Source organism: Mus pahari, chromosome 12 (genome assembly GCF_900095145.1).
Source record: "Mus pahari chromosome 12, PAHARI_EIJ_v1.1, whole genome shotgun sequence".
Classification (NCBI taxonomy): domain Eukaryota; kingdom Metazoa; phylum Chordata; class Mammalia; order Rodentia; family Muridae; genus Mus; species Mus pahari.
The window spans coordinates 81,072,560-81,100,284 of NC_034601.1; the positions used below are offsets into that span (position 1 = coordinate 81,072,560).

Sequence of the window (27,725 nt, forward strand, 5' to 3'; positions counted from 1 at the left end):
AAATATTAATGTGAGACAGATCTTCAACACCTTCGCTTTCTTCCTACCCCCAGAGGAAAGGCTCAGACTTCCCCTTGTGGAGGTTCCTCTGGGGCCAGTGGCAAATGGGTTGGTCAGTGATGCTCTGACTAGCACTGGGGTCTGAATTCTGAAGAACCTAAAGCTCTTCTCCCTGAAATGTGGTTGCTGGTGAACCCTGGGTATGACTGTCTTAGTTAGGGTTTTATTGCTGTGAACAGATACCATGACCAAGGCAACTCTTATAAAGGACAACATATATTTAGAGGCTGGTTTACAGGTTCAGAGGTTCAGTCCATTATCATCAAGACAGGAACATGGCAGCATCCAGGCAGGCATGGTGCAGGAGGAGCTGAGAGTTCTACATCTTCATCTCAAGGTGGCTAGCAGAATACTGACTTCCAGGCAGTTAGGAGGAGGGATTTTGGGGGGTTTTTTTGTTTGTTTATCTGGTTGGTTGGTTGGTTGGTTGGTTTTTGTTTTTTTCGAGACAGGGTTTCTCTGTGTAGCTTTGGCTGTCCTGGAACTCACTCTGTAGACCAGGCTGGCCTCGAACTCAGAAATCTGCCTGCTTGTGCCTCCCAAGTGCTGGGATTAAAGGCGTGTGCCACCACTGCCAGGTTTAGGATGAAGGTCTTAAAGCCCACACCCATAGTGACACACCTATTCCAACAAGGCCACACCTACTCCAACAGGGCCACACCTTCTAATAGTACCACTCCCTGAGCCAACCATATACAAACCACAACGATGACCTTCAAGCCTGCTCAAACGACAAAACTCATTTCCTTCTTTCCTCCATTCTTGTCCTCAGGGCAGTCGTTGAGATCTATAGCTTACCTTCCCGGAGATGGGGGAATCTTTAAAACTCTAATAAATTTGTCTTTCAGCTTCTTACTCTCTTGCTGTTGCTGCTGCTGCGGCTACTGCTGCTCTTGTGTTGTTGTTTAAAGAAAAAGGGGCATTGTCCACATTTAATCCCTGAGATTTCGGGGCTGTGTTCTGATGGAAGTATTAACCATATGGCTTTGTATCCATCTTGGTTGGTGACCTCATCAAGACAAAGGCCACATGACTTTCTTATCTTTGTCAAAGCAATCACATAACATAAATCAAAATGGTAACACTCCTGAAATTTCCCAGTACCACGAGGACCTCAGAAGATCACCACAGCCTTAGAATTTCCTGATATTTATCTCTCTCTCTCTCTCTCTCTCTCTCTCTCTCTCTCTCTCTCTCTCTCTCTCTCTCTCTCTCTCTCTCTCGAACTATCCCACTCCACCATCCATCATGAATTAGCCAATCACATCAGACTGTGATGTCATGCTCCCACCAGTGGGGTGAGACAGTCACCACCCTCCTATAGGATAAAAACCAAGTGGCCTGCCCACTTTGTTCAGAAATACTCCTTCCCAATGTCATCTATGGCAAATGGCTCACAGCTGTCAGAGGCTACGGCTTAAGACAATCTATGGCCTACACGGGCACCTGCACTCAGTGAGCATACCCCTAGATACACACACACACACACACACACACCCCTAGATACACACACACACACACACACAGAATTGAAAGTAAGTCCTTAAGAGACTGAATATACACATACAATAATAAAAGGAAAAAAGGAAATATAAACTGGATTTGTATTCTAGCCTTAAAATCCCCTCCTTCAATTTGCTCAGTCGTGTCTCAGTCAGACCCTTTTGGCATAAAAACCACATTCATTAAATCTAACAGACCACTTCATTCACACCTGAATCCAGACAGTTATCTATGGCTTGAAAAAAAAAAAATCAGAGCCCAACAAAAGACACATGATCACAGTGACAGGCTCACTTAAAAGTCATGGTCAGTAAACCACGAATGTCAAGTGTGTCACCTGGAAATCTCCAATTTCTTAACCTACACACTGATCAAGTTTATATGTTCTCTTTCTACCCAAATCTCCAGTAGTTTCTTCTCATTTCTTCTGTCAACAGACAACCTTTTATCTAATTCTTGGAGAAACTTCCACAAACTTGAAAGCCTACATAGCCCCCAGCAAGGCTCTGTCGGTATCCACACACTCCAACTTCCTGTACACATAGATAGCAATCATATCTAGAGCCAGACCCTCTAACGGAGACTCCTTCCCATCCCACCCTGACTCCAGACATCATTCTCAGTGTGTTCAAATTGTAAATACGCAAATCAGCTGTGTTCTTGCTTTCTCATCCAAAGTCTTGGGGTTGCTTGTTTGATTAGTCAGGGTTTTCTAGAGTCACAGAACTTATGGAATGTCTCTATAGATTAAGGGGAATTATTGGAATGACTTACAGGCTGCAGTCCAGTTAACACAACAATGGGCAGCTATGAATGGAAGTCCAAGAATCTAGTAGTTGCTCAGTCCCACGAGGCTAGGTGTCTCAGCTGCTCTTCTGTATAAACTGGAATCCTGAAGAAGTGGGTTCCAACAGATGTGCTGGCACCTAAGTACAGCCAGACAAGGAAGTAGTACTTCCTTTTTCCATTGTCCTTATGTAGGCCTCCAGCAGAAGATATGGCCCAGATTAAAGATGTGTACCACCATGCCTGAATTTGGAACTTGCTCTGTCCCATGCTGACCTTGAATTCAGAGTTCTGCTTGCCTCTGTCTCCTGGGATTAAAGGCGTGTACAACCTTGCCTGGGCCTAAGCTTTTTATGGCTACTATGCCTCAAGACCTGGATCGCAGGTGTGCCCTCCATCTCTAGACTGTACTTCATTCCAGATGGCAGTCAAGTGGACAAACAGGAATAGACATCACACTCGTTGTCAGCTGGGCCTTATTCTTTTCCCTTTCTCTTGACTCCAAGGCATCTAGACTGCCATCTACTGCCATATCCCTCTCTGACCTACAAACTGGCAAACCCAATGCTCCTTTCTCCATCCTCTCCATGCTTGACTCAACCTTATGCACTCACAATGCTATGATGTCTGCCCTTGCCACAACACCATGATCCTTCAATCCCACCAGTTGAAGTCTGCTGACTCCTCTTCTCCATATTGGACAGTTCTGGAGCCTCAAGAAGACAAAGATTCTCTTTTCAGTCTGCACTCAGTGTTTCAGGATGGGATACACACTGACCCAGATCCTATTTCAGGGAAGGACTTGCTCTCTCAGGGAAGGACCCCATGGTGACTGAATCAGGAGGGGTAGAAGCATCCAGAGAACAACTATGACAGGTGCTCTTAGCTCACTGACAGTGGCCCTATAGAACAGTGTGATGTCTCTGCCCAAGCATGTGTCCTCTCCCCACCCATTCTAAAAGGCTGATTCTCCTGAGAACAACCTTCCTCCTAAATGTCATCATCTTACTGTCCTCAGAGATACCAGCCTGCCTCATGACTATGAAATACCAACACTTTCTTATATCTCTCCACGGGTGTCGGGACACTGCCTCTCCCTGCATGAGACCATGTTCAGATACCCAAGTGTGAGCTAATCCTTCCTTCCAGGCAACCTTCCCAGCCCAGCAAGGGTAACTCAACCCTCCCAGTGGTTCAGGCTGAACTGCAGCGAGGAACGGTTTGCACAACGCTTTCGCAACCCACATCAAATTAGTCAGAAAATTCTATTGCACCCTCTTCGAGGGAAGGAGCAAATCTAAATCTCTTTTCTCCACACTTTGCTGTCAGCAGAGCCTGGCCAGGACCTTCTCTACAGAACTATACAAAAGCTTCTTCATGGGGGTGAGGGGTGGGGGTCGTCTCCTTTACTTTTCTGCTCTCTGCAGCCCATTCTACTCAGATCTCTAAAACCATGGGTCGGATCCATGGCTCCTCTGCTCAGAGGTAAGAGCCTCAGCAGGACCTGTAGAGCTGGACACCATCACTGCCTCTCTGCCTGTGTCCTGCCCCTCCCTGTAGAGCCGGACACCATCACTGCCTCTCTGCCTGTGTCCTGTCCCTCTCTGTAAAGCCGAACACCATCACTGCCTCTCTGCCTGTCTCCTGTCCCGCCCTGTAGAGCCGGACACCATCACTGCCTCTCTGCCTGTCTCCTGTCCCACCCTGTAGAGCCGGACACCATCACTGCCTCTCTGCCTGTCTCCTGTCCCTCCCTGTAAAGCCGAACACCATCACTGCCTCTCTGCCTGTGTCCTGTCCCTCCCAATAGATAGAGCTGAACACCATCACTGCCTCTCTGCCTGTTTCCTGTCCCTCCCTGTAGAGCTGGACACCATCACTGCCTCTCTGCCTGTTTCCTGTCCCTCCCTGTAAAGCTGAACACCATCACTGCCTCTCTGCCTGCTTCCAGTCCCTCCCTGTAGAGCTGGACACCATCACTGCTTCTTGGCCTGGTTCCTGTCCCTCCCATTCTTGTTCTTGCCTAGGAAGCCACACTTGCCCCCTTTGCTGCAACTGAACTTTCTGGACATTTTCTTTCTCACACATGCCTGCCTGCTTTGCATCTTCATTCAAGCAGTATCCAAATTTCTTCCTCTTCCCCTCAGAATAGCCCATCCATCCAGAGCAGCTACTCTGTCACGCTGTCCGGAGCACCCACCACCTCTTTATAAATTAGGTCATTTAGTTATTAATATAAAATGAATTAGTAGGTACTAATCAGTAGTGAACAGTTTTTTATTGTTTAATAGCAATCTACAGAGATGAGAATCTCTGTATTTCCAATGACCAAGAATCTAGATTGGTGTCTGGCGTGTCATGGAGCCTAAAGATAAAGACTTGTTGAAGCCGGACAGTGGTGGCTTACGACTTTAATCCCAGCACTTGGGAGGCAGAGGAAGGAAGATTTCTGAGTTCAAGGCCAGCCTGGTCTACAGAGTGAGTTCCAGGACAGCCAGGGCTACACAGAAAAACCCTGTCTCGAAAAGACCTATTGAGGGAACAAAGTGTGTCTTATTTTCACATCACTGATAAAACAGAATAAGGCACAGAAGTGGAAAGAGAGAGAGAGAGAGAGAGAGAGAGAGAGAGAGAGAGAGAGAGAGAGAGAGAGAGAAGCTAAGGACAGGGTGACAGGTGACAGCACGGTCCTATAACCCCAGCATTAAGAAGGCCTCAGTAGGAGGATCCAATGTTCAAGGTCATCTTTAGGCTTCTAGCATGAGGCCAACTCAGCCAACATGGAACAATGAGTTTTATCACAGAGTGGGGAAAGGGGAAGTGGGCAGCGGAAATAGGCTAGATACAGTCCCAAACATAGCAACCCCCAGACTCAAAGTCCTACAACCTCATAGAGTACAGCTGCAAATGCTCCGAGTGTTACAGCAGAGTTGGAAAAGGCAGGGCAGAGGGGAAAGTCACACGATGCCTTCCAGAAAGGAGGTTAGCTAAACACCAAGTTCTCAGCAGGAGCAAGAAGAAGCAGGAGAGGATAAGCCAAGGTCTAAGTGAACCTCCCTGCCAGCCGGACGCCACCTCAGCAGACAGGAGGGCAACGAGACAGGATGGGTATGACCACATCAATGACAGCTACAGGTATAAATAAAATTAAAGAAAAGAATAGAATGGTATCTGTAACAGTGTCTTACCAAAAAAACAGGAGAAAATAAAAAGAGTTAAAATGCTTGAATGCCTTGTGTTTTCTGGTAAGAGATAAAAGTATAGAGACAAACACACACACTGAGACACACAGAAAGAGCCATACACACAGAAAGAGGCAGAGATTTTGTAATCGAATTTAACTATGATAAATGTTGTGACAGGAAGAGTTTTTTGTTTTTTGTTTTTAATAAATAGGAAATGTATGGATGAATGTTATAAAGAACGATTTATAGGACTATCCACAGAACCAGAGCTACAGCTGGAGAGGGGCTCCTGCTGCCAGGCGGGACAGCCTAAGCTTGCTCTGCGGGACCCATGTGGTAAAGGGGGAGAACCAACCCCCACACATCTGCCTCACTGCACACCTGCCCAAACACATACACAAAAATTATCTAATCAATTATTACAATAAACAAAAGTATACAAAGTCAGTATTCCAAAAGACCAGCTCTTAAATCAAAGGATGACAGGTGGTTTGAACAAGGAGTTTACAAAAGAGGATAGTCAAATAAATTACAAATGGGAAATAAGATTGTGAATTATGGAAAAAAAATGAAAACCAGGACAATGATACCAAGGTAAGTCGGAAGATGCTGTCTTACACTGACACAGAGGGCAGCTGGGTTAATCTCTTTACTGGGGGAGAAAAAAACAGCAATTCCAGTAATGAGGACAGAACCACAAAACGCACGCGCCAAGTACAAGGACATGCATGTCCTTAAAGACACTCTGTACTGTGGCTAGCAGTGGCCAACACATGCTAGTCCATAAGGCCATCTGCAGCACAATGGATCACAACGTTATGGTCCAAATGAAACTGATAAAAATAAACAAACACTTTAATCCCAGCACTTGGGAGGCAGGGGCAGGCGGATTTCTGAGTTCATGGCCAGCCTAGTCTACAGAGTGATTTTCAGGACAGCCAGGGCTATACAGAGAAACCCTGTCTCAAATAACAAAAGCAAAACAAATAAACAAACAAATAAACAAAAAACAAAGGAGGGAAGTGAATCTTATCCCTATAGCCTTTCCCATTTGGGAAAAATAAAGCCAGACACAGCAAACTTAATAACCTGAGCGTCCACTCGTATGTAGTTACAAAACAAGCTGAGCACGTTGGTTCTGGCCTTAGCATTGCTTAGCTAATCTAAGCAACATCTGAGGAAAGGAAACAGAAAGATCAGAGTTTGAAGCCAGCCTAGGCTACATATGGAGAGCCTTTACAATATAAATAAACGAGCAAATAAATAAGCAAAGCCAAAGGTCACCGTCTGTCGCACAAAGTATAAAGACGGAAAATACAGCTTCATAAACTTGGGGCCCGTGGGCTTTCCTGAGGTGGGTGGGAGTGAAAGGTAACTGTTTATGGAGTAAGGTCTGTCTGGGTTGGGCGAATGCAGAATTGATCATCGCCTCACCCATCAGGCCAATCGTCCATACCCAGGGCACAGCCCCCCGGGACACGTGGTGCATTTCACACTTGAAGAAGGCTTAGTAAAATCTGAAGAAAAATAAGCTGTCTTGGAAAAAATTATTTCCCACTACTGGTCCTCCTCCCCAAATAAAGTCTTCATTTCATCTGTAGCCATAAAACCCTGTCTAAACATCACTGCTCCATTAAAACAGCTCAGCGACAGACAACTCACTTTGCTAAAGAAGACGCTTTGCCAAATAGGCTCTTTCCACCAGTGTTAGGAGAGTGGATCGCAAGACCACAAATTCAAATGCCTCTTTTTGGAGAGATACTGTCAGATACGGGGTAGATGGATGGACGAATGGACAGACACATGAACAGATGGATAGTAAATTGATGTGTGAATATATGTACACACACACACACACACACACACAGGCATGTGTATAGATATGTACACATCACATAGTATGCATGGGTATGAATGTAACCTTGGCTGTGACTTATTTAAGAATGAGAGTAGGACTTCAGAGCGGGCTCAAAGAACCCCCTGTAGTCCCCAGCAATCTCTCTGATGTTACTGAGAGTGGATGAACTATGCACATGGAGCCTCCAGCCAAGGGCACGAGACAGGAAGTGCAAGGGCTCAGACTGTCCGACCCCACACTGCCTAAAGACTCAGGCCATCCACCTAAGGCTCGCCTTTCTCACACTGAAGCATGCGTTCGTGACCACCAAATAGGCAATAACTGATTGTTTGGTTTGGTTTGGTTTAAAGAAACGCCAGCCTGCTGTCTCCAGGGACAGCACAAAGCCTTCACATCTACAACACGAACCCACTCTTGTTAGGATGACCCTACAGAACAGGACACCAAGTTCTCTGGTGGGCGAATCCTCGAGGACTGGCAACGGGATCCAGCTTTGGCCGATTTGGTTTGTGTGATGGCTTTTCTCTGTACAGTCCTTCTGTGCTTTCTTTTCCCATACCCCTAACCACATGCTCAAACAGGGATCAAGACTCCTCCTGCCCATGGACCAAGTGACTGAGGAAGCTGGCCAATGGTCCATACAAGCTAACCATACAACTACCTTGAATTTTGTTCCTTAAAAAGAAATTGGTGTTTTGTTTTGTTTTGAGACAGGGTTTCTCTGTGTAAGCCCTAGATGTCCTGGAACTCACTCAGTAGACCAAACTGGCCTCAAACTCAGAAATCCGCCTGCCTCTGCCTTCCAAGTGCTGGGATTGAAGGCGTGCGCCAGCGGATTTCTGAGTTTGAGGCCAGCCTGGTCTACAGAGTGAGTTCCAGGACAGCCAGGGATATACAGAGAAACCCTGTTTCGAAAAAACAAACAAAACAAACAAACAAACAAACAAAAATAAGGCGTGGGCCACCACTGCCCAGAAAGAAGTTGTTTATGTTGGGCGAGGGACCGCATAAGCCAAGCTGCTTATGTGGTGGTCAGAGGGCAACTTACAGGAATCAGTTCTCCACCTTCGACATGAAGGTTGCAGGGATCAAACTGAGGTTGAGGGGCTTGTGAGGCAGCAGCCTTTACCTGCTGAGTCATCTTGCTAACTAACCCAGGTCTTGGTTTTTAAACATAAATGTGTCCAGCTTCGAACTGCTGATTGCTACAGCTTTGCTTGGGTCATGCTGGTCTGAGTGAGACCAACTGAAACCTGGAAAACAGGGGTGGAAGAGAGGCCCCCCTGCCTCCATTGCTCCCCAACTCCAGCCTTTCCTGACCCTCACCCAGGAAAACAAGTGTCTAGGAGCTGCCTTCAAACCACTGGGGTTTCTAATCCGGCAACCCTCAGGTCCTACTCATGATGTTGGTTTTTCGCTGGGTGTCCTGAAAGGGTTTTACTGTTTGGTTGCTCTGCAGTGAGGCTGGCCCTTCAAGGAGCACCACTCTCCACCCCACATTCTGTGTAAAACAGGTTGCCACTCCCCGAGCTTTCTCTGACTAAGTCCTTTAAAGCAACCTTCGGTGTCTCCTGCCCAATACCCTCATGCGTTTCTGTGTCAAATCTCTCCTTCCTTTCCCAAACACTGAGTAGTCAGAGGATAGATGTGATAGACTCATCCACCAGTGCCTGAAAGCGGAGCGGTAGCTACGGCTGCCTTGCCAGCCCTCAGATTACGATCTCAGAGTTCTTCCAAAGAAAGCTTTCTGGTTTAGAGGAAACCAGTTGCTTGGGGCAACAGAGGAAGTTCCCTTGAAACCACAGGCAGTGGAACCACGCGCAGAAAAGCCTCTTCCTGCAGCTCTGCTCAGGGGCTCTGCTTAAGAAGAGATGAGCGGTGTTGGGTTCCAAGAAAGAGCCACCAGGAGCCAGCGTGACCCGTGACAACGCTGCCGAACCCTCGGCCGCTTGGGCCTTATCGCTGACTTTTATAGTCAGCTCCATTATCTCTGCCAGAAAGCATGAGGTTTCAGCGTTACACGGAACGGTCCAAATGCAGGCACTAGCCCGCAGATTTCTCAAGTGCACGGTGAGCTTCGCAGCATCCCAGGGCCTAGAACGGGATGAAAGGCCCTAGCCCTGCGCTGTCTGCTTTCCTATGGACCGCCAAAAACAAAAAGGTCCCAACTATGGCAAGTCTGTTAACCAATTTTACAAATAAAATTGCTGGTGGAGTGTTCTCTCACCGATCAAAGGATAGGGCTCCTCTTTTCCAAGTGCAGCGAAGAGTACAAGAGCAGTCCTGAAAGGGCCTGGGTGAATATCCATCCACCCTGCACTCCTCCCGCCTCTGTAGGGAGCTTGATGCAGGCCCTGTAGGAGGCAGAGATACCTGCAGCCCATGTCACAAGCATCTGAAGGGAGGGTTGGGGAGGAGAGGAAGCTGAGTTCACACCTATGGTGGGTACTGATGCGTGTACATCATAGGTGGATTACAGGCAGTACAGCTAGTACTAACTGGGTGTGTGCTGGCCACGCCAGAACAGGGTTTAGAAAACCCGAATGGGCAAACTTTGCTAGGCTCTGGGGTACGTGTCAACAACCATAGAGAACAGGCCACCTAGCGACTGTGGCTTTGTTCCAATATCACTTTGGGCATGAAGACTGAAATTCAAATTTCATATGCTACTCAGTCACACGACAGAGTGCGTTGCCTAGTGAGTTCTGGGAGCTGCGCGGGGCCATGATTTCCTCACGACAGACAACGACACCTGAGACTGTCCCCCTCAACTAAGCCAGCCACAGCCCTGCCCTGTGCTCAGTACTCACCAGCAGGCACCGGCACATGTGTGCTGTCAGCGACCGATGTGGTATACCGTACTGCTCATCTGTTTTTTTCTTTTCTCCCAACCACTTAAAAATGTAAGAGGCCTTCTTACTTCAAGGACCTTACACTCAGAGGAATCGAGAAGAATCTGGCCCTCGGACCAAGTTTGAGAACCCCAGATCTACAGCGCTACAGATAGTCCAGGAGAGAAAGATTCCTCTCAGCTCCTGAGAGTAGAGTTCTTCCACTCAGGGCTGGGTGTATGGCACTCTCCTTATAGCTTCTGGGTCAGGGATAGGGGGAGATTTCTGTCACACACAATGGCGCACAGCGCCCATACCTCACAGGTTTCTCCAGATTTGTCTTATTATCTAGAACACCAGTTCTCTGTATACATTTCCTGGTCTAAGGAGCGATCCAGAAGTAACGGACCAAACTACTGGGCTTCTCATTGCCTACCAGCATAGCCATGCATATCATTCCCTCAGAACCACTGGCCAAGGCCACAGAAAACAACCTATACATCACCCTTAAGGTGGAGTTTGCCCATTGGCCAAAGCAATTTAGTTTACTCAGTTTAAAGTAGGAGGGGGCGAGGGTTGGGGGCTGTCTTTCCTTTCCATGAAGAGGAAGCTCAGAGACACAGTGACAGCATTTTGTACTCATACCCCATAACCTTCCTCTACAATAGCTGTACATTTCCCAGGAAATAAAGATGTTTAGAGGTAGGGTTTCTTTTCCCCCCTCTAAATAATTCACTGGAAAACCTGAATAGAAGTGTGTCAGGGATCAAATTTATAAGCAAAGGAAACACAAAGAATCACAGAAGAATCTGTGTGGAAATGACATGTGATTTGTCAAGTTTGGGTAGCTTTTAGAACAGGACTCTAGGAACAGCTGTAATCTAGGGCCGGAAGGCAGGTAGGCAGCAACAGAAGAAAAAAGGAAAGGGGGAGCTAGTCATACGTAGCCCCCCTCATTCACCCTCGTCCCCGCCCACCACAGTCCTCACAACGCAGCTCAGCAGGATTCTTCTCCCATATAGACCAAATGCAGTTTAGCCTAGAGTGGCCCATCGGTCCGTACCTAGCCATCTCGATGCATCTCTGCTGACATGACTTCTGGTTGATTTGGGATCCTGGTGGGAAGAGACTGGGACTGTCTCCATGTGTCCAGGCAGAAAGGATAGACTAGCAACACATTCTGCAGTCCACCGGCTATTTGGTTTTAAATGATATTTGCAGTCTGCTTCTTTGCACCCTCCCCCAACAAAAGAAAAGAAATTCCCATAGCAACTAACTGGAACACCTCAATATTCACCAAGCCTGCCTACCAAATAAGTCTGGCAAGAACATATTCTCACTAAAGGCCACAGGTAAGAGGAGCCAGACGATCTCCTGGGCCTGCGCAGTCTGCCTAGCTGAGGAGACATTCATGAGACAAGGCTTGTTTACTGAAGAATCCAGCACACTTGGACATCTTCACTGTGTGGGTGACTCTGTCACTGAGTACTTCATGACCACAGATCAGCCCATCTTTAAAGCACATACCATTGTCTGGGTACACTGATGCTGTATCCCCACATCCCCACAGGCCGTTGTATCCCAAGACTTTAGCTTCAGGTGATATCTTAGGGAACTGGGGAAATGGCTCAGTCAGTAAAGTGCTTACCATATAAGCATGAGACCCTGTTAAAGGGACTGAATCCTGAACTCCAGTACCCATGCTAAACAACAAGAACAAACAACAACAGGGCGTTGGTATAAACAGATAACCCCACACTGGGAATGGAGGGTCCCAGGGCTTATTGGCCAGGTTTAGTGAGAGGCTCTCTCAAATACTAAGGTAGAGAGCAAATGGAGAAGATGCCCTACATCAGTGTGCTGTCTCCATATGCATGCATGTGCGCACACACACACCATTTTATTGGGAATCACAACATCAGTACTGGTACTGTGTCACCCACTGTTCATGGTCTTACTAAATAAACCACAAATAACAACTAGATGCAGGTGTGGAGGTACACACCTGGAATTCCAGCTAGGAAGACCAGACTACACTGCACAAGACTCTCAAAACAACGCATACAGAACCCGATGTTTGGTTCAAGAGTTAGTTAATCCTCAGATACCCAGTCTATACACTTCCATGGGTGGCTCTAGCCATGACTCCTGGCTAATTTTGAAAGCCTCGATAGGAAAATGCAAGCTCCTTTATTTACATTTTGTTGAAATGACTGGAACCACTCTAAGCAACATCACAATGGAAGTCCACTAATTTTCTTAACTGCTGTGAAAAGATTTTAACTGTGAAAGATTTTAAGGGAGAACGTTTATTAGATATCAACACTTCCCAATTATTTTTCCTCAGCTCCTCCGTCCTTAATGGTGGCTTTAGGATGTCAAAAGAATTGATGTTAAGCTTTCCAAATAACCTTTGGCAAAACCCAGAGTGAATCCTTTCTGCAATTTGCTGCTGTTTGTAGTTCAACAATTTCTCAGTTTCTTCATTTGAGCGGGCGAAGCCACACATTTAACATTTTTAATTAGAGTGCCACAGTGTGACTTGGTTTCAAATCCAAAATATTCTGATCCAAAATTAATCTTTGGGCTTCACTTTTGCTGCCAAGAATCAGAAAGCTAAAATTAGCAAAATTCACTTCACTGAGCAGAGGAGAGTTTCGCAAAGGCCTCTCAGCTGCCAACAGGCTCAAGACAGATCCCAAAAACTCGGCCCTGGCTGGTCAAGACCCAAAGGGTAGCAGCATTGTCACCCCCTCAGTATGCTTTTACTTCTAAATGAAAGGGTCTATCGGACACAGAGCTAACAGCGCTGTGCTACCAGGAAGGAAAGTGGAACCAGACGTGAGTGTGTAACAGGACAACCACATTAAGTGCTAGCAGGAAGAAGAAGGCATCTAGACTCCTCTGGCATATAACTGAAGATATTACACTTCAAACAGTAACAGGGATACAACCAGCAAAATTAGGGTTGTGGGGAACCTTACAAAGCAAACAACTTAAGCTTTTCAATAAGAATAAAGTATTTTAAAATTATATTCCTTACAGTTCTGGGAGTTGCAGAGATGGATGGAAAGGGCTAGCTAGCATCCGACTGCATCATCCAGTGGTGGAGGCATGGGGAATGAAGGCTGGGGAGGGGCCTAATTCACCCCTTCTATTCAAAGCCACGCCCAAGACGGCATTATTAGCATATTCATGAGACATAGTGCCCACTGTCCAGCCCCGCCCCCACCCTACTGCTGCATGGTGATTAAGGTTGTATCATAAGAACTCCAGAAACAAGATCTATTCCCAGCAGCTGGGAACCGATGCACTAAGGTCACCTGTGTCTTCATCAACTCCAAATGTGATGATGGAATCCTAACTTTTAAGGCAACTCTACGGACAGTGGGAACTTATAAAGATCTGAGAGGGAGGCCCCTTATCCTTCAGCAAAGGAGTAGGGCACAGTGAACAGCTATCTGAAGCAGGCCCCACAGACTGCCTTCACCTCTAACGTCCACAAATACAGATTGTTTCTAAACCAGTGGTTTACACAGTGAGAGCAGCCCAATGGATCAGATAGAATTCGTCTTATCAGGATTGTCATCAAAAAGTGTTTAAAAATTATGAGACGAGAGCTGGCAAGATAACTCTGCTGATTAGGGCATTTGCCACTAACTCTTAGGACCTAAAATTGTCCTCTGACCTCCACACACCCACTATAGTAAGTGCATGCACACATACAGAACAAAGTATTAAAAACTGAACTGTAAGAAAGTGAACTTGAAAACTGGATATTTAATCACAACCCGAGTCATAATTTTTCATGTTATCTTTTAATGACATAATCTAACATATCAGCAGATGGGGTGATACAAATCATTCCATGGCGCAATTCTAAACAATCCAGTGTGTGTGTATATTCAATGTGCAAATACACAGTATACATGTATCTGCATATATGTGCACATGTGTATGAGCTTATGTGTGCACACACAAGTACATGCATCCATATGTGTGGATGTACATTAGTGTATGTGTGGGAGCAGATACTGTACTATGAGAAAAAGCAGATTGGCCCCAATGCTGATAATGCTTGAGTGAAAGGTCACAGAGTTTGCATGGAACCCTACTGTATTATTCCCTTGGCTGGTAAATATTTGAAATTATCTATAAAACACAGTATATATAAGAAATAGTGTGGTCTGCACACCCAGAAAATGCCTCCGGTGGCCTGCGGGTGTGTGGCCTGCAGACATATTTTGTTTGGACTGTGGATTGTTTAAAAATGTTATTTCCTTTTTCATCCAACATTTAAAAATAAGACTTCACATAAAAAAAATTAGGATTTCCGACTTGTCTTGAAAACTGAGAAAGATGTGGAAGCGCTGGGCCATTGCGACAGGCCCTGGAGCAGCGCCCAGGGCTGACTCTCCTATCCTGGCATTCTCCAACCTCTGCTGCCCCCCCCTAGATAGTCACCACTGGTGTCTGGCGCCCACTGTACAGGGGATCCAGAGCAGGGACTCTGAGCTTACACCAGGGCCAAAATCTCCACAATTAACATGTTCCCTGTCAGCCCTAGCGACCAGTCACCACAAGCTCCTGCCAAAAGCTTCAGCGCGAGCATGGGAGAGCCTCAGTTGATATTACACAGAGCCCTGATCAGAAACATATGCGGGGTTTAACACAGCGCAGAAGCAACCCTTGGACTGCTGCTGTGTACTTGGCTTAGGACCTCCCGCCCACTGTGCCCGTTTGCCTTATCAATCGGGTTCAGGACTAGCTCCTATCTGGTGTCCTGACTCCCAGGGTGCAAAGGCAGGAAGGGGCTGAGCCTTCATTGAGCATCTCCCTCTTCCTTTCACAAGTCAGGCCGAGGGAAGCCAAGAAGTTTGTCTCATCTCCCAACTTTTCAAAGGGGTCCCTGGAAGAGGTGGGAGGAGTCTGTGAAGTGAGATAGAGCATAGGCTGCCCCCACACACAGGGGTTACAATTTGCTCCTGGGTGTGTTTATTGTCTTCAAATCATCTTCCCAGGGATAAAGAGATGGTGTACTGGCTCTCTACAGGCTCTCCCAGAAGACTTGAGCTTGATTTACAACACCCATGCCCCAAGGGAGCTCAACAGCCTTTGACTCCAGCTCCACCAGGAATCCGACCAGGCCTCTCTGGTCTCGGCAGGAACATGTTCTCACATCAAATACCCACATACATGCATACATACATACACACACACACACACACACACACACATTTCCTTAGCCAGGGGTAGAAATGTATGCACTCAGGAAGCAGAGGCAAGTGGATCTCTGTGAGTTCAAGGATGGCCTGTCTATGCAGTGAGCTCCAGGGCAGCCCGAGCTACATAGTAGGAGCCTATGATTTGTCTCAAAAACAAAAACAAACTGTTTTGCTAATGTGACAAGGGCAGTGTTCCTTCAGACAGACACAAGCTTTCAACCAGGATGAGAACCGGGCCTGGAAGCACAGGGTTTGGGTGTTTTGCATTACCTGGCCGCTCTTCGTGGCATGGCGGTTACAAGGACTCTGACAACTTCGTCACTGTCCCTCACATGTAGAGGTGAGGACAGGTAAGACCTGTGGACATTCAGGCTCCTAAAGGTTCCTTCAGTCCCAGACTCTCCGTGTCAGCTCAGACCATCCATGCAGCTGACTCAAAGACAGTTAGTCCACAGGGTTCAAGAGTGGCCACCATGTTTGTAGAGTCCTTCTCCAAGATCTGGCTCTTCTGAAGTGAGTTCACTTGGATAACAATAGGCTACTCTTAAATTTTAATTCTTCGAATGGCAGACATACTGTCACGGCATCCTAGGACAATTTAGGAGAATGGCTGTGGAGTCCAAGCGAGACCCTGGCCCCAGTGGAGAATTCACTGGCCTGTTGTTGGGAGGAGGGGCATCCTGGTCTACAAAGAGTTCCAGGACAGCCTGGACTGTCACACAAAAAACCATGATTTGAACAAAACAAAACAAAAATGGAGGAATGCACAAGTGACTTTGTCAATGAGTTCTGAGGCCATCATCGTAATGACCTAGCTTGGGTCTCATTTCCTTGGCCTTGGGGAGCTCTTTTTGGACCAATGGTCAGAGGCTGCATCCCATCAGTCTCATAAATGTATGAGTTGTGGCTCACAAATGCTCACTGAACTGCAACCCCAGAAGGAACAAGACTGTGGACCCTTCAGGGTCACCTATAGCCAATCTCCACTTAGCTAGAATGCAACCCCAGGGACAGGGCAAAATCCTGAACTGAGCTGGTGACCTTTAAGGTGACCAGAAGAGTTGAAGGAGAGACAGGGTGACAGTCCGTGAGAAACTGGTGGCTGGAGACACCGGAAGTGCAGAGGACAAAAGACAAAATCTACAGTCTCAAAAATACCTGGAAACGAATGTTTTTGAGCATCTCTTATGAGGCAGGTGCTGCCCACAGTACTGAGGGTTTATATGAGAGCAGAGGAGAGTCAGGGGGAACAGAAAGAAAGGCAGAATGCCTCAGAGAACTTCTTTGCTTTGAAAGAGCTGAGATTCCTACCAGAGGGGGTATAGAGACTGAAGTGGCCACCCCCTGTAGCCAGCCATGCAGGACTTCCAGAAAAAGAAGGGGGACATCAAGCCACCCACAAAACCTCCAACCCAAAATCTGTCTTGCCTATGAGAAGTGCAGGGATAAAGATGGAGCAGAGGGGGCTGGTGAGATGGCTCAGTGGGTAAGAGCACCCGACTGCTCTACCAAAGTTCCGGAGTTCAAATCCCAGCAACCACATGGTGGCTCATAACCATCTGTAACAAGATCTGATGCCCTCTTCTGGACTGTCTGAAGACAGCTACGGTGTATTTACATATAATAAATAAATAAATCTTTTTTTAAAATTAAAAAAAAAAAAAAGATGGAGCAGAGACTGAGGGCACAGCCAACCAATGACTGCCCCCACTTGAGACCCATCCCATGGCAGAGTCAACCCCTGATGCTATTAATGACGCTCTGCTATGCCTGCAGACAGGAGCCTAGCATGTCTTCTGAAAGGCTTCCTCCAGAAGCAGATGGAAGCAGATGCGGAGACCCACAGCCAAGCCCCCTATACATTTGTAGCAGATGTGAAGCTTGGTCTTCATGTGGGTCCCCTAACAAGCAGAGCAGGGGCTGTCTCGGTCTCTGCTCCCTGACACTCTATCCCCTTCCTCCTACCTGGACTGCCTGGTTTGACCTCAGTGGGAAAGAATGTCTCTAGTCTTGCTGGCACTGGATGTCTCAGGGTAGGGTGGTGCCCAAGGGGAGGGGGCAATGGTGGGAAGGGATTTATAAGGGTGGGGCTAGAATGAGAGAAGGGAGGGATAATATCAGAATAATAATCAGAATGTATTAGAAAAAAATGAGAGAATATTAAAAAGAAAAGAAAGTGTTGTAGAGACAGGAACAGTACTAAGGGCATTTGGGAAGATGCTGATATCAACCAGGATGAAGGAGCTAGAGATCCATAATTTAAGTGACCAAATTTAGCCACTAGTCTACACTAAAAACATCTGCTCCTCTTTCTCCCAGATGGAAGTCTCTCCTTTGGCTCTGCAAGCCCACTTAGCTATTGCCCTTTTGTGGTACCCTCACGTCGTCATCATAAACACCAGCTTTCTCTGTTCTCCCTCAAGCTGCACCACGGCTATGAGTCATGGCTTCTCCTCCTTGATACCTCGATAACAACTGAAGCATCAGCCACACCCCACAGGTGGCAAAGCATTTTTCTCTTAAATCAGTCCCAGTAACAGAAAAAAGTCTGCCTGAGTTGCAGGTCCAATGTGGCCAGTGTGCTTAGCTCGGTGAGGAATACCAACGAGAGGAACAGAAGCAGTTCACCCACTGCATGCCAGCCAGCAGCAGCGACTCCTCAAACACCAAGTGCTGGGGCAAAGGAAGATGAGAATCGACCAACAGGCAGACTGTAGTGGTTTAGATAAATAAATACCTCAGAGGGTCATTTGTTAAAGACTTGGTCCCCAGCCCAGTCTATGGGGAAGCAGAGACACTTTTAAGAGGAGAGACCAAAAGGGAGGAAGGCACTTTACCAGAAACATAGTCTCCTCCCAACCCCTGCACTCCCTAACTAGGACAGGAGCAGCTTCCTTCACCGCAAGTTCCTGCCACACCATGTGCCGCAAAGCAACACAGTCACACCACCATGGTCTAAAATCCGCAAGCTGTGAGCCCAAGCAAGCCCTCCTTAGGAAGGGTTTATCTTTGATAAGGCAATCGGGAGCGGAGTTCTCCAGCATCTCTGGCTCCCTCCCTCCATTCTGGCCACTTGTGCTCAGCGGTCCCTCAGCCCATTCTCTTCATCACCTGGACCCTAACTAACACATGGACCACTCCATGCGTGTCCATCTAGCTGGGTGTCTACCGGCGTGCTCTCCCTTCACGACACTGTTGCCATGTGAGGGAGATGAACGCAGTCACAGATGCATTCTATTCCAGGCCTTGGAACCGGAGAGTCTGATTCTCCTCTAGCTGACCTGAATGTCATGGTGGAGGAAGAGATGGGCAGGAAGGACTGTGCAATCTGGGCCACTTCAGGCCTCAACTGTGCCTGCTCCGTCTGCCTGTGCCCATCCACCACTCTGTCCTGCGAAGAAACCCAACCTGCCCCTGCTCTCCCTGCTGAGAGTCAGGAAGGGGAGCATCCTGCCCTCAGCGGGGGAACATTTCCCAAAGCAATAGGAGTCAAGATTTGGTTCCCAGAAATTGGAACTGCAAATTCATACCACCTCGAGAATTTAAAATTACAGTCGACTGAAGGCTCGGAAGTGAGCTGGCCAAAGAAACCCAGGTAAGGACTGTTCCTCTAACCCTGTGGCTGGTTTAAGGATATTTACAGTCCTTTCTAAAGAAAAGAAGGAGAGCCCTCTTTACAGCCAGTAAGAATGGAATTTGGCCCAGGTTTTAAGATCTCCCTAACCAATGCTTTTGTTTTGTAGAATAGCTGCTCTCTATTTCCTTAGTCAAAATACACAGCAAGAATGGATGTGCACACTCACACATGTGTGCAGACACATGTGCATATTTGCACACCACCTTCAATGCACACCTAGTCAGATCTGGCCATGACAGTGATGTCCAAGAGAACACCCCTCAGGCTGCTGGGCTTGTTTGGTGTGCTCTGCTAATGCGGGGCACAGGCCTCTCTTTCTCTCTGCACTTCACGTTTCCACGGGAAAGGTCGAGCAGTGTTTAAGGCAACCTCCTGATTATGCACACTAATTAAGACAAACATTGGCACAGACGCATGTTTGGCACAAGATTTCCTTAATTGCATTTTGCTTAGGCTACCATCAAAATTAGTTAGCCCCCCTCCCCCAAATACACAAACAACATAGGGGGAGGAGACATCATCCAAAAAGCTTTCTGGGAAACGGAGAGCTGGCTGAAATGCAAAGTAGGCATGAAAGAATGCAGAGAAGATTCCCCCGCACTCAGAGAATCATTTATACAAAACAAAGCGCATACTGAACATGCTGACGTCACATACATCATGTGAATCAATGTGGTCTACAGTGCTGATTGACACCATGTTCAACTGACGGTAAAAAGTGGAGAAAAATCCAGAATCTCCTGGAAAGAAAGTCGTATGACTCTAGTCTGGGAAGCATCGAGTTCCAGGTGATTGTTTATGTGGTTTCTAAGAGGGTCACAGTAACATGAATGTCGATTTTCCCCTGAAAAACTCACTGGAATTTAATCCCCTTCTTGTGGCATTAGATGCTAGATCATCCATAGATGATCGTGGGAGTACGCACACGTGTGTACATGTATGTATGTTTGTGTGCCTGTGGAGGCCCAAGGCTGATGTTGGGTCTCAACCTCAGTCACTCTTCTACCATATTCTTTACAGCAAGGTCTCTCAATCAATCCCAGAGCTTGCCAACGGCCTTCCCTTAAGAGCCAGCTTGCTTTTCGGATCACCTGCCTCCACCTTCCAAGGCTGGAATTACAAGTGATCAAGACTTGACATTTACAAGAATTTTGGATGATCTGAACTTCAAACATTGATTTTCAAGTTTGTGTGGCGGGTGTTCAACAGTCTCCCTCACACCTGGAAGGACACATGCACTCCGAACTCTCACCATGTGGTGGCCCGTGGTACCCGAGTCCTCTGCCAGCAAGAAAGACATCACCAGAAGCATCTCCCTGGTGCTGAACCTCCAGAATCTCTTCTCCTCGACACCTTTGTCTGTACCACTGACTTATTAGCAACAGAGACTGACTTTAGGTGACTTTACAAGATGCTGCTCAAACTCCTGTGATTGAGGCCAGCTCTCAGCCATGCCATAGGAACCTTTCACACATCACAAAAAAGGCGGTCATACCTTCCCTGTACTCTTTCCTCAGCACCGTAGCTCGGCAGGGCTTCCTCCCACCATCTTGGGTACTTTCTACTTTCTCAGAGTCACACAAACCCAGACCTGTGCAGCTAGGATGGGGCCTTGGTACTCAACAGTGTCCTGTGCATCTGGACTAAGGACCCTTAGGTAACAAGGAAGCCCCTGCCAACACCACGAGGGACAAAATCATAGCTTCTGAGATGAACACAACAGGCATGCAAGGGAACACACAGTGCAGCCGGTAACTGAGTGGATCCCAGGAGAACACACACAAACGTTCCAGCGTCAGCATTTTGGGGCCAATGACATGAAAGAGCAGAGAACTGGATGTAAGCCAGCTACACATGGTGACTGACTCTCCTCTCTGAACGGTCGAGGACACCCAAGCACATCAGAAGAGGGCATGGTGAACTGCCTAGGTTATTTTTCTTTTCTTGTCACAATTTATAAAATGCACTCAAAAACATAAAAACAAAAACTTTCTCAGTCACTTGGTGATAGTCTAAGTGCACATATAAAAGACAAGGTCTTTGCTATTTAAAATAAAGAAGCACGGAGAATACAGTAAATAACGGTAGTTAACAATGCTAGACCGCCAGCATTCAGGTGACAGGCAGGAGAATCAAAATTCAAAAGTAGCAGGGATAGAGAGAGATATATAGATATACATAGAGATATATTTGCTCTGTATTACTAAACTCAAAATGATACAAAGTTTCACTCATTCCCTCTCCCGATCCAAACAGGGATTCTCTAAGGGCCATGAGTCACTAAGCAGTACCGGGACAGTGCAAAACGGCATCTGGTAAGCACCTACTATGATCAATCCCGGGCTACACGACACACACCAGGACCTCAAAAGTTCTTAGGATGGATCCTGTCCCGATACATCCATGCACATCTGTGGTTCCTTCACCCAATCTTGCAAATATGCCCCAAATGGGTCACAACAGGTCCCCCAGTCTGATGCTGCCTTGTCCACCACTGCCTCACCCTCTCCCCAGTGTGGCTCAGAACCAAGGAGAGATCCTAAACACGTGGTCTGCAAGCATCTTCAACACCTGTAACTGCCACAGGGTCACACAGCACGCCCATGCCCACGCGGGCGGTGAGGAATCGGGAGGAGAGCATGGGGGCACCTGCTGGTGTTAGGAGCAGTTTCAGTTGCTGTTATTTTCCACTTCCGGAAAGAAAACCTGGATTGGAAAACAGAATGACTTTCCAAGGTTATGTCACAAATATCTGAGCAATCTAGGCCAACGCGCAGGTTTCCCGAGCTGACAGCTGATCCTCTGTTAGGACCTGCTGTCTCAAAATGATCACGCTCCCAACAATATCCAAATAAATATCCAGCCCCCAAGGAGCAGCGCAAATGTCTGGGTCGAAGCAGAACAAGTGAAGTTATCTGCTGGCCGGGGTAACTCACTCAGTGCCACTTATCCTGTGGTGTGTGCGGGTGTTCAGATACTCTGTCTGTGACCCGCCCAGCACTGGGAACACAGGAATGGTGTGCTCAGGTGATCGGATACTCCGCCTGTGTCCCAAACAGTACTGAGAGCACAGGAAGTTCAAGTTGAACGAATGATCACAAAAGACTAATCAAGGAAAGGCCCAACACCTGAAGAGGCTTCACGATGCAAAAGGAATGGGATAAATGCATCATTAAATGGTTTTTTTACTTGAGTCACGGCACCCCACTGTCAGTCCCACAAACAGACCAAGGAACCTAAGGAAGCAGAACGGGTAGAATGCTCACAGGGCTATGGGGACAGGCAGGGTGCCTCAGTAGAGTGCGGGAATCATGTTCTACGTCCTCACTATAACTCTTAATGTAAAATGAGTGTTCAAAGCACACCAAGTAACATGAGGACCAGATAGCATGGGTTCCTATGTACAGACACACATGCACACCCACTGCACACACACACACATAAACCATACATACACACTCTTTCACACATCACACATACACTCACACCACACATAACCCCCACACTCTCTCCCTCACACACACACCATACCCACAGCACACACACAGTCACACACAGCACACACTTTTCATAACAGTCACATCCCCCACATTCATACAGCACACACACCACACATTACATACATATGCTACATATTACATCTACTCCCACTTTCACATACACATACACACATCATAGACATACAGCACACACTCTACACACAGCGCGCGCACACACACAGCACACATACCATCTATTTCATAAACATGATGGCTCTACTAACAAGGTACAAGAAGCAGGAGAGAGACGAGCAGAGAGGACACGGTGCGGGCTCCCTGACAATGACCCACCTTGAAGGCTATTTGTGTAGCTGCCTACACTTTTCATGCCTCAAGTTTTCCACATATAAAATGGACTCAGTGATTACATCTGCACCTTTGAGCTCATGTGAGAAAGAAAGACGCCAAGCAATCGGAAAACAAGAAGCAGCAGATGAGGCAGGGACTAGAGCTCAGCAGTAAGGCAGCCCGGGGCATGGAAGGACCTGGGTTCCAGACCCATCATGGAAGAAAGCACACAAGCTGCTAGCCCACCATCACCTTTGTTACGGTGATGCTCGAGTCACAGGAATTTAGGGTAAAGGTTGCCAGTGGCAGCCAGCTCCAGCTCTGCTAAGGCACAGAAAACTCCTTGAATTATGTCCCCAGATTCACATGTGCAGTTTTCCTGTTTTGTCTGTTTTTCTGTTGTTGTTGTTGTTAAGAGAAATGATCTGTAAATGGTCACGTAGTCAACACTGTAGGCTCCTCGACCCACGTAGTCTGTGTCTGATCTCAGCTCTGCTAACAAAGCATCATAAAATCCACCCTAACCAAGGCATGAGTGGAGTGGGAGTGGAGTGGGTGTGGTGACACAAGTAAAACTTTATTCATGCACATAGAAATTTAAATTTCTTAACTGTTTCCAACGGTACTCCACTGGATCTGTTGCATATAACCTGTTGCTATAGATAACCTGTTTAAGGTCATTTCAAACTTAAAATTCCATTCAGCTCCTGGAAAAGGAAACCTTAAAAGGCACCAGCAGAATTGGACACCAGGCATGCATAGGGCTGCCCGGCCTCGGTTTAAGCGTATGAGCCAAGTGGTAAACTGGCCATCCCATCTGTGGATGCCGCTCTTAAACACTGTCTTTCCAATCTCCAGAGAGAGTGATTTTAAGCAGTATGCGATGAACAGTCTACCCTACTTACTTACACGCTTCTAGTTGTTTACTTTAGTACTGGCTTTCTTCCACATATGTCAGATCCTATTATATATATGTAAGTACACTGTAGCTGTCTTCAGACACTCCAGAAGAGGGCATCAGATCTTGTTACGGATGGTTATGAGCCACCATGTGGTTGCTGGGATTTGAACTCCGGACCTTCAGAAGAGCAATCGGGTGCTCTTACCCACTGAGCCATCTCACCAGCCCCATATGTCAGATCCTAAAGCACACACTTGTCATATCAGATATAGATGTCATATACACTATAGATGTCATATACGCTACAGATGTCTGGCCTCCACTCTGAGTGGAGGATTCCATTGGGGAATTCCATTCTGCACTCTGCCATGAGCTATGTCCAATGAGATGAATTTACTTCATTACATTTGGTAATCAGGAGTCTCTCTGGCCTGGAATACACCGCTTCCTGCAGATCAAGGTAGACACATTCTTTATGTCTTCCTCCAGGAGCGATCGGAGGCGTGTCTTAGAGCATGATAGAGGGGCCGTGTGAGGACCGTTCAGAGGTATTGTCTTGCCCTCGCTGCCCAGTATTATGGACATACAGCTTTTACCCCTAATTAAATAATTCAAGATGTAAAAACTAAGGCTTTTAAAAGATTTTTTGTTTGTTTTGAGACAGGGTTTCCCTGTCTGTCTTGGAACTCACTCTGTAGACCAGCTGGGCGTGAAGTCCCAGAGACACACTTGCTTCTGCCTCCCAGGTTCTAGGATTAAAGGCCAAGCCTCACCCCCAGCTAACCGCACCATCCCCCCTCCCCCAGTTTAAACACAATCTTGGTTTTAACTGTTTCTACACAGCACGGACTGTTCATACAAGCATCCCTCCAAAGCAAGAATTAGGACTCCGAGGGCTCCTGTCTAAACAGACACAGATATACTGCTTACTAGGAATGTGTCAGACAGGAGGCTCAGGGGTGAGCCATGATGTCCACTCCACAAAGACCTGTGGTCTCTAGACCAAGGACTGGCAGCTTTTAGATTAAACTTCTTCATGGTTCTCCAAAAGTAAAAAGGCTGAAGAAGTAAAACTCTAATGTAAGAATGCCTCTATATTAGACGCATGTTAGCCTATTTATGTTGTTTGTATATATGTATACTTAAATTAGTATAAATGTATAGTACTACATCTTACTATGTAATCAAGCCCAGGTGGTGGGGCTACACACTTTTATCCTCAACACTCAGGAGGCAGAGGTAGGCAGATCTCTGTGAGTTCAAGGCTAGCCTGGTCTACATGACAAGTTCCAGGACAGCCAAGGCTAAACAGAGAAAATTCTGTCTCAAAAAAAAAAAAATCAACACACAATACAGAAGGAAAGAGGGGAAGGGGAAGGGGAAAAGGGAAGGAGAAGGGGAAGAAGGGGAAGGGGAAGGGGAAGAGGGAAGGGGAAGGGGAAGGGGAAGGGGAAGAGGAAGGGAAGAGTCCCAGTTCTTCATTCTGGAGGAAACTCATCTGCAGAAGCACCAGCCACTCCTTACGAGCAGCCCATGAGGATAAGCAGGTATCTACTGAGCATGTTTGCAGACCGCCAGGATACTTGGGATTCAATACCCACATCCACGTCATCTGTCCACAGGCCTGTCACAGCAGGGGTCAGCGGCACACTGCTCTCCTGTGTCCAGAGGCAGCACTTTGGGTTGCAAGAACTATCATCTGCATTCAGACCTGCTGTCTTCCATCAGAAAGAAATAATGTTTTTCTTGTTTTTAATTTGCTAGACACACGCAATTCCCAGAATATTATTTTCACTGGAGTTAGGTTTTGTGAGCACGTGGAAAACGAGAAGTGAGAAGCATCTGGTGTGTGGGCCTCCTCCACCACACAAATGCTCTCCACACTCCGCCAGAATACCCAGGAGCGGGTCCTAGACTGTGCCACTATAAAGTCCGTACAACCCCATACTGACGACCAGGAGCCCCTCCGCCAGCACCGCAGGCCACTGCTGCATAGCTGCACTTGGTAAAGGAAGAATGCTGGTACCTCAGCGAGCCATTCTGTAGAGCTGGCAGCATTTGTTTGAATGTTGAGTATCGTAAAAAGCCACTTAGGCAGTTTTAATAGAAACAGAACCAGCATTTGGAATGCTCTAACCCTTTCTTCTCTTCACCAGCAACTGTAATAATATATAATAACCATATGTCCTACATTTCCAGCAGGGTTTCGGTTTCACGTATTTTGTTACATAAAATTAATAAATAGGCTTGTACAGATTGTTTAAAAATTCCTCTTTTTATGTTTTCCAAATGTTATACATTTGAACATACGCTTTCTCGTAATCAGAAGGGGAAACCCCCTTATAAAATATATATCATATACAAATATATCTTTATATCATGTTCATTCAAAACTCTAAAAAAATGAATGCTTAAAGCGGCCTTATTCATAATTTTACAAACTTGGAAGCAACTGCAATGTCCTTCAGGAGTCGAGCATGGTAGTGCATGCCTATAACATAAACAGCTCAGACAAGACAAATGAACCGTGTACATCATACAACAAACATAATATTATTCAGACCAAAAATAAATGCCACAGAAAAACATGGAAGAATGTTCAGGGCACATTGTTCGAAGAAGGCTTTGTGTCATACGATTCCAAGTCTATGGTGTGTAAAAGTCAAATGACGAAAACACTAAAAGACCAGAGGGTGACAGCGGCAGCAGGCTGGCAATCTATAGGTGGAGTATGGAGGACTTCTAGGGAGCACGGAGAACTTTTAGAGTGGGGAAATTAATTCCTCATACCTCAGGTACTCTCTGGGTTATAGTGGGACTTACATCCTAAAAAGCTCTTCAGAAACTGACATCACCATGAGCTCCAAGCACACTTACCACACCTCACGCCACTCGACGCCATGGCCTATGTCAATCAACTGTGCTCCTGCAGCTTACATCCTCAGTTTAGAGCAGGGCGCGTCACCCAGCACAGCACAGGTTACAATAAGATTATTAAATAGCCCATGCAACCTATTCCATACAGTACCAATGACTTCCCACAAGGCTCTGCTGCCCCTCAGCACCACCGATGGCATGGGTGCAGCATGGCCAGAATGGGAAAAAAGGTCCAAAGCTGACATCTGAAATTGTTTTTACCAAGTACAAATCACTCTCACACCACCCGAAAGGTAAAAAAAACAACCAAACCAAAAAACCCTAAGTCAAACCACCGTACAAATACACCGTGGGAGTCATTTGTATGATGGTGGTGTGTATGATGGTGACCCCCTAAGCCCCATCACCGTGAGAGGACCTCAGGGTGAAAAGGAGAGTTAACAATGATAGTGCTCTGATAGAGGAAGTAGGTACTAGGGGTCGTAGGTCAGAGGGAATAGGGGAACTCTCAGCTGAAAATGAACCAAATCCTCCTCTAAACGTGCTGTGTGGGTGTATTGGCTCACCAGGCCCACTACAGCCGCCTCCTCCCTCTTCAGACACCTTGGCTTCTTCTGAGTTGGGCTGCCCATCACCTGCTACAGCTGTTATTCAAAATGGGCAACATGGCTCCCATCTAGAGATGACTCCACAGTTAGCCAGGACATTTTTAGTGAGGTGACACTTGGCCCCCCCGTTTGTCTCCAGGCAGCCGCTGTCTCCTGGGGTCAGCAAGAACAATGAGGCAAGCACGATGACTTTCAGCCATCAGTATGCAAAACTGAGCAAAAGGAGCCCTTGAGCAGAGGGTACCTAAACCCTGCAGACCATCAGATCACCACAGAGGCACAAAGGAGGCCCAGCTCAGGGTTCCCCACAACAGGAGAACAGAATATCGGGACCACCTGAGAAAAAAAATAAATGAACATTAGCAGAGGCCATGAGGGTGGTACAAGGTGCCAGACAGAGAATAAACACGCACTTCAACATCAATTC

The 27,725-nt window shown here is 46.8% G+C and overlaps 1 protein-coding gene across 2 annotated transcripts in view; it reads right to left on the reverse strand.

Annotated features, from left to right (window-relative positions):
* Tiam1 (T cell lymphoma invasion and metastasis 1) overlaps positions 1-27,725 on the reverse strand; it is a 345,165-nt gene that overhangs the window by 191,534 nt on the left and 125,906 nt on the right. The window lies entirely within an intron of this gene.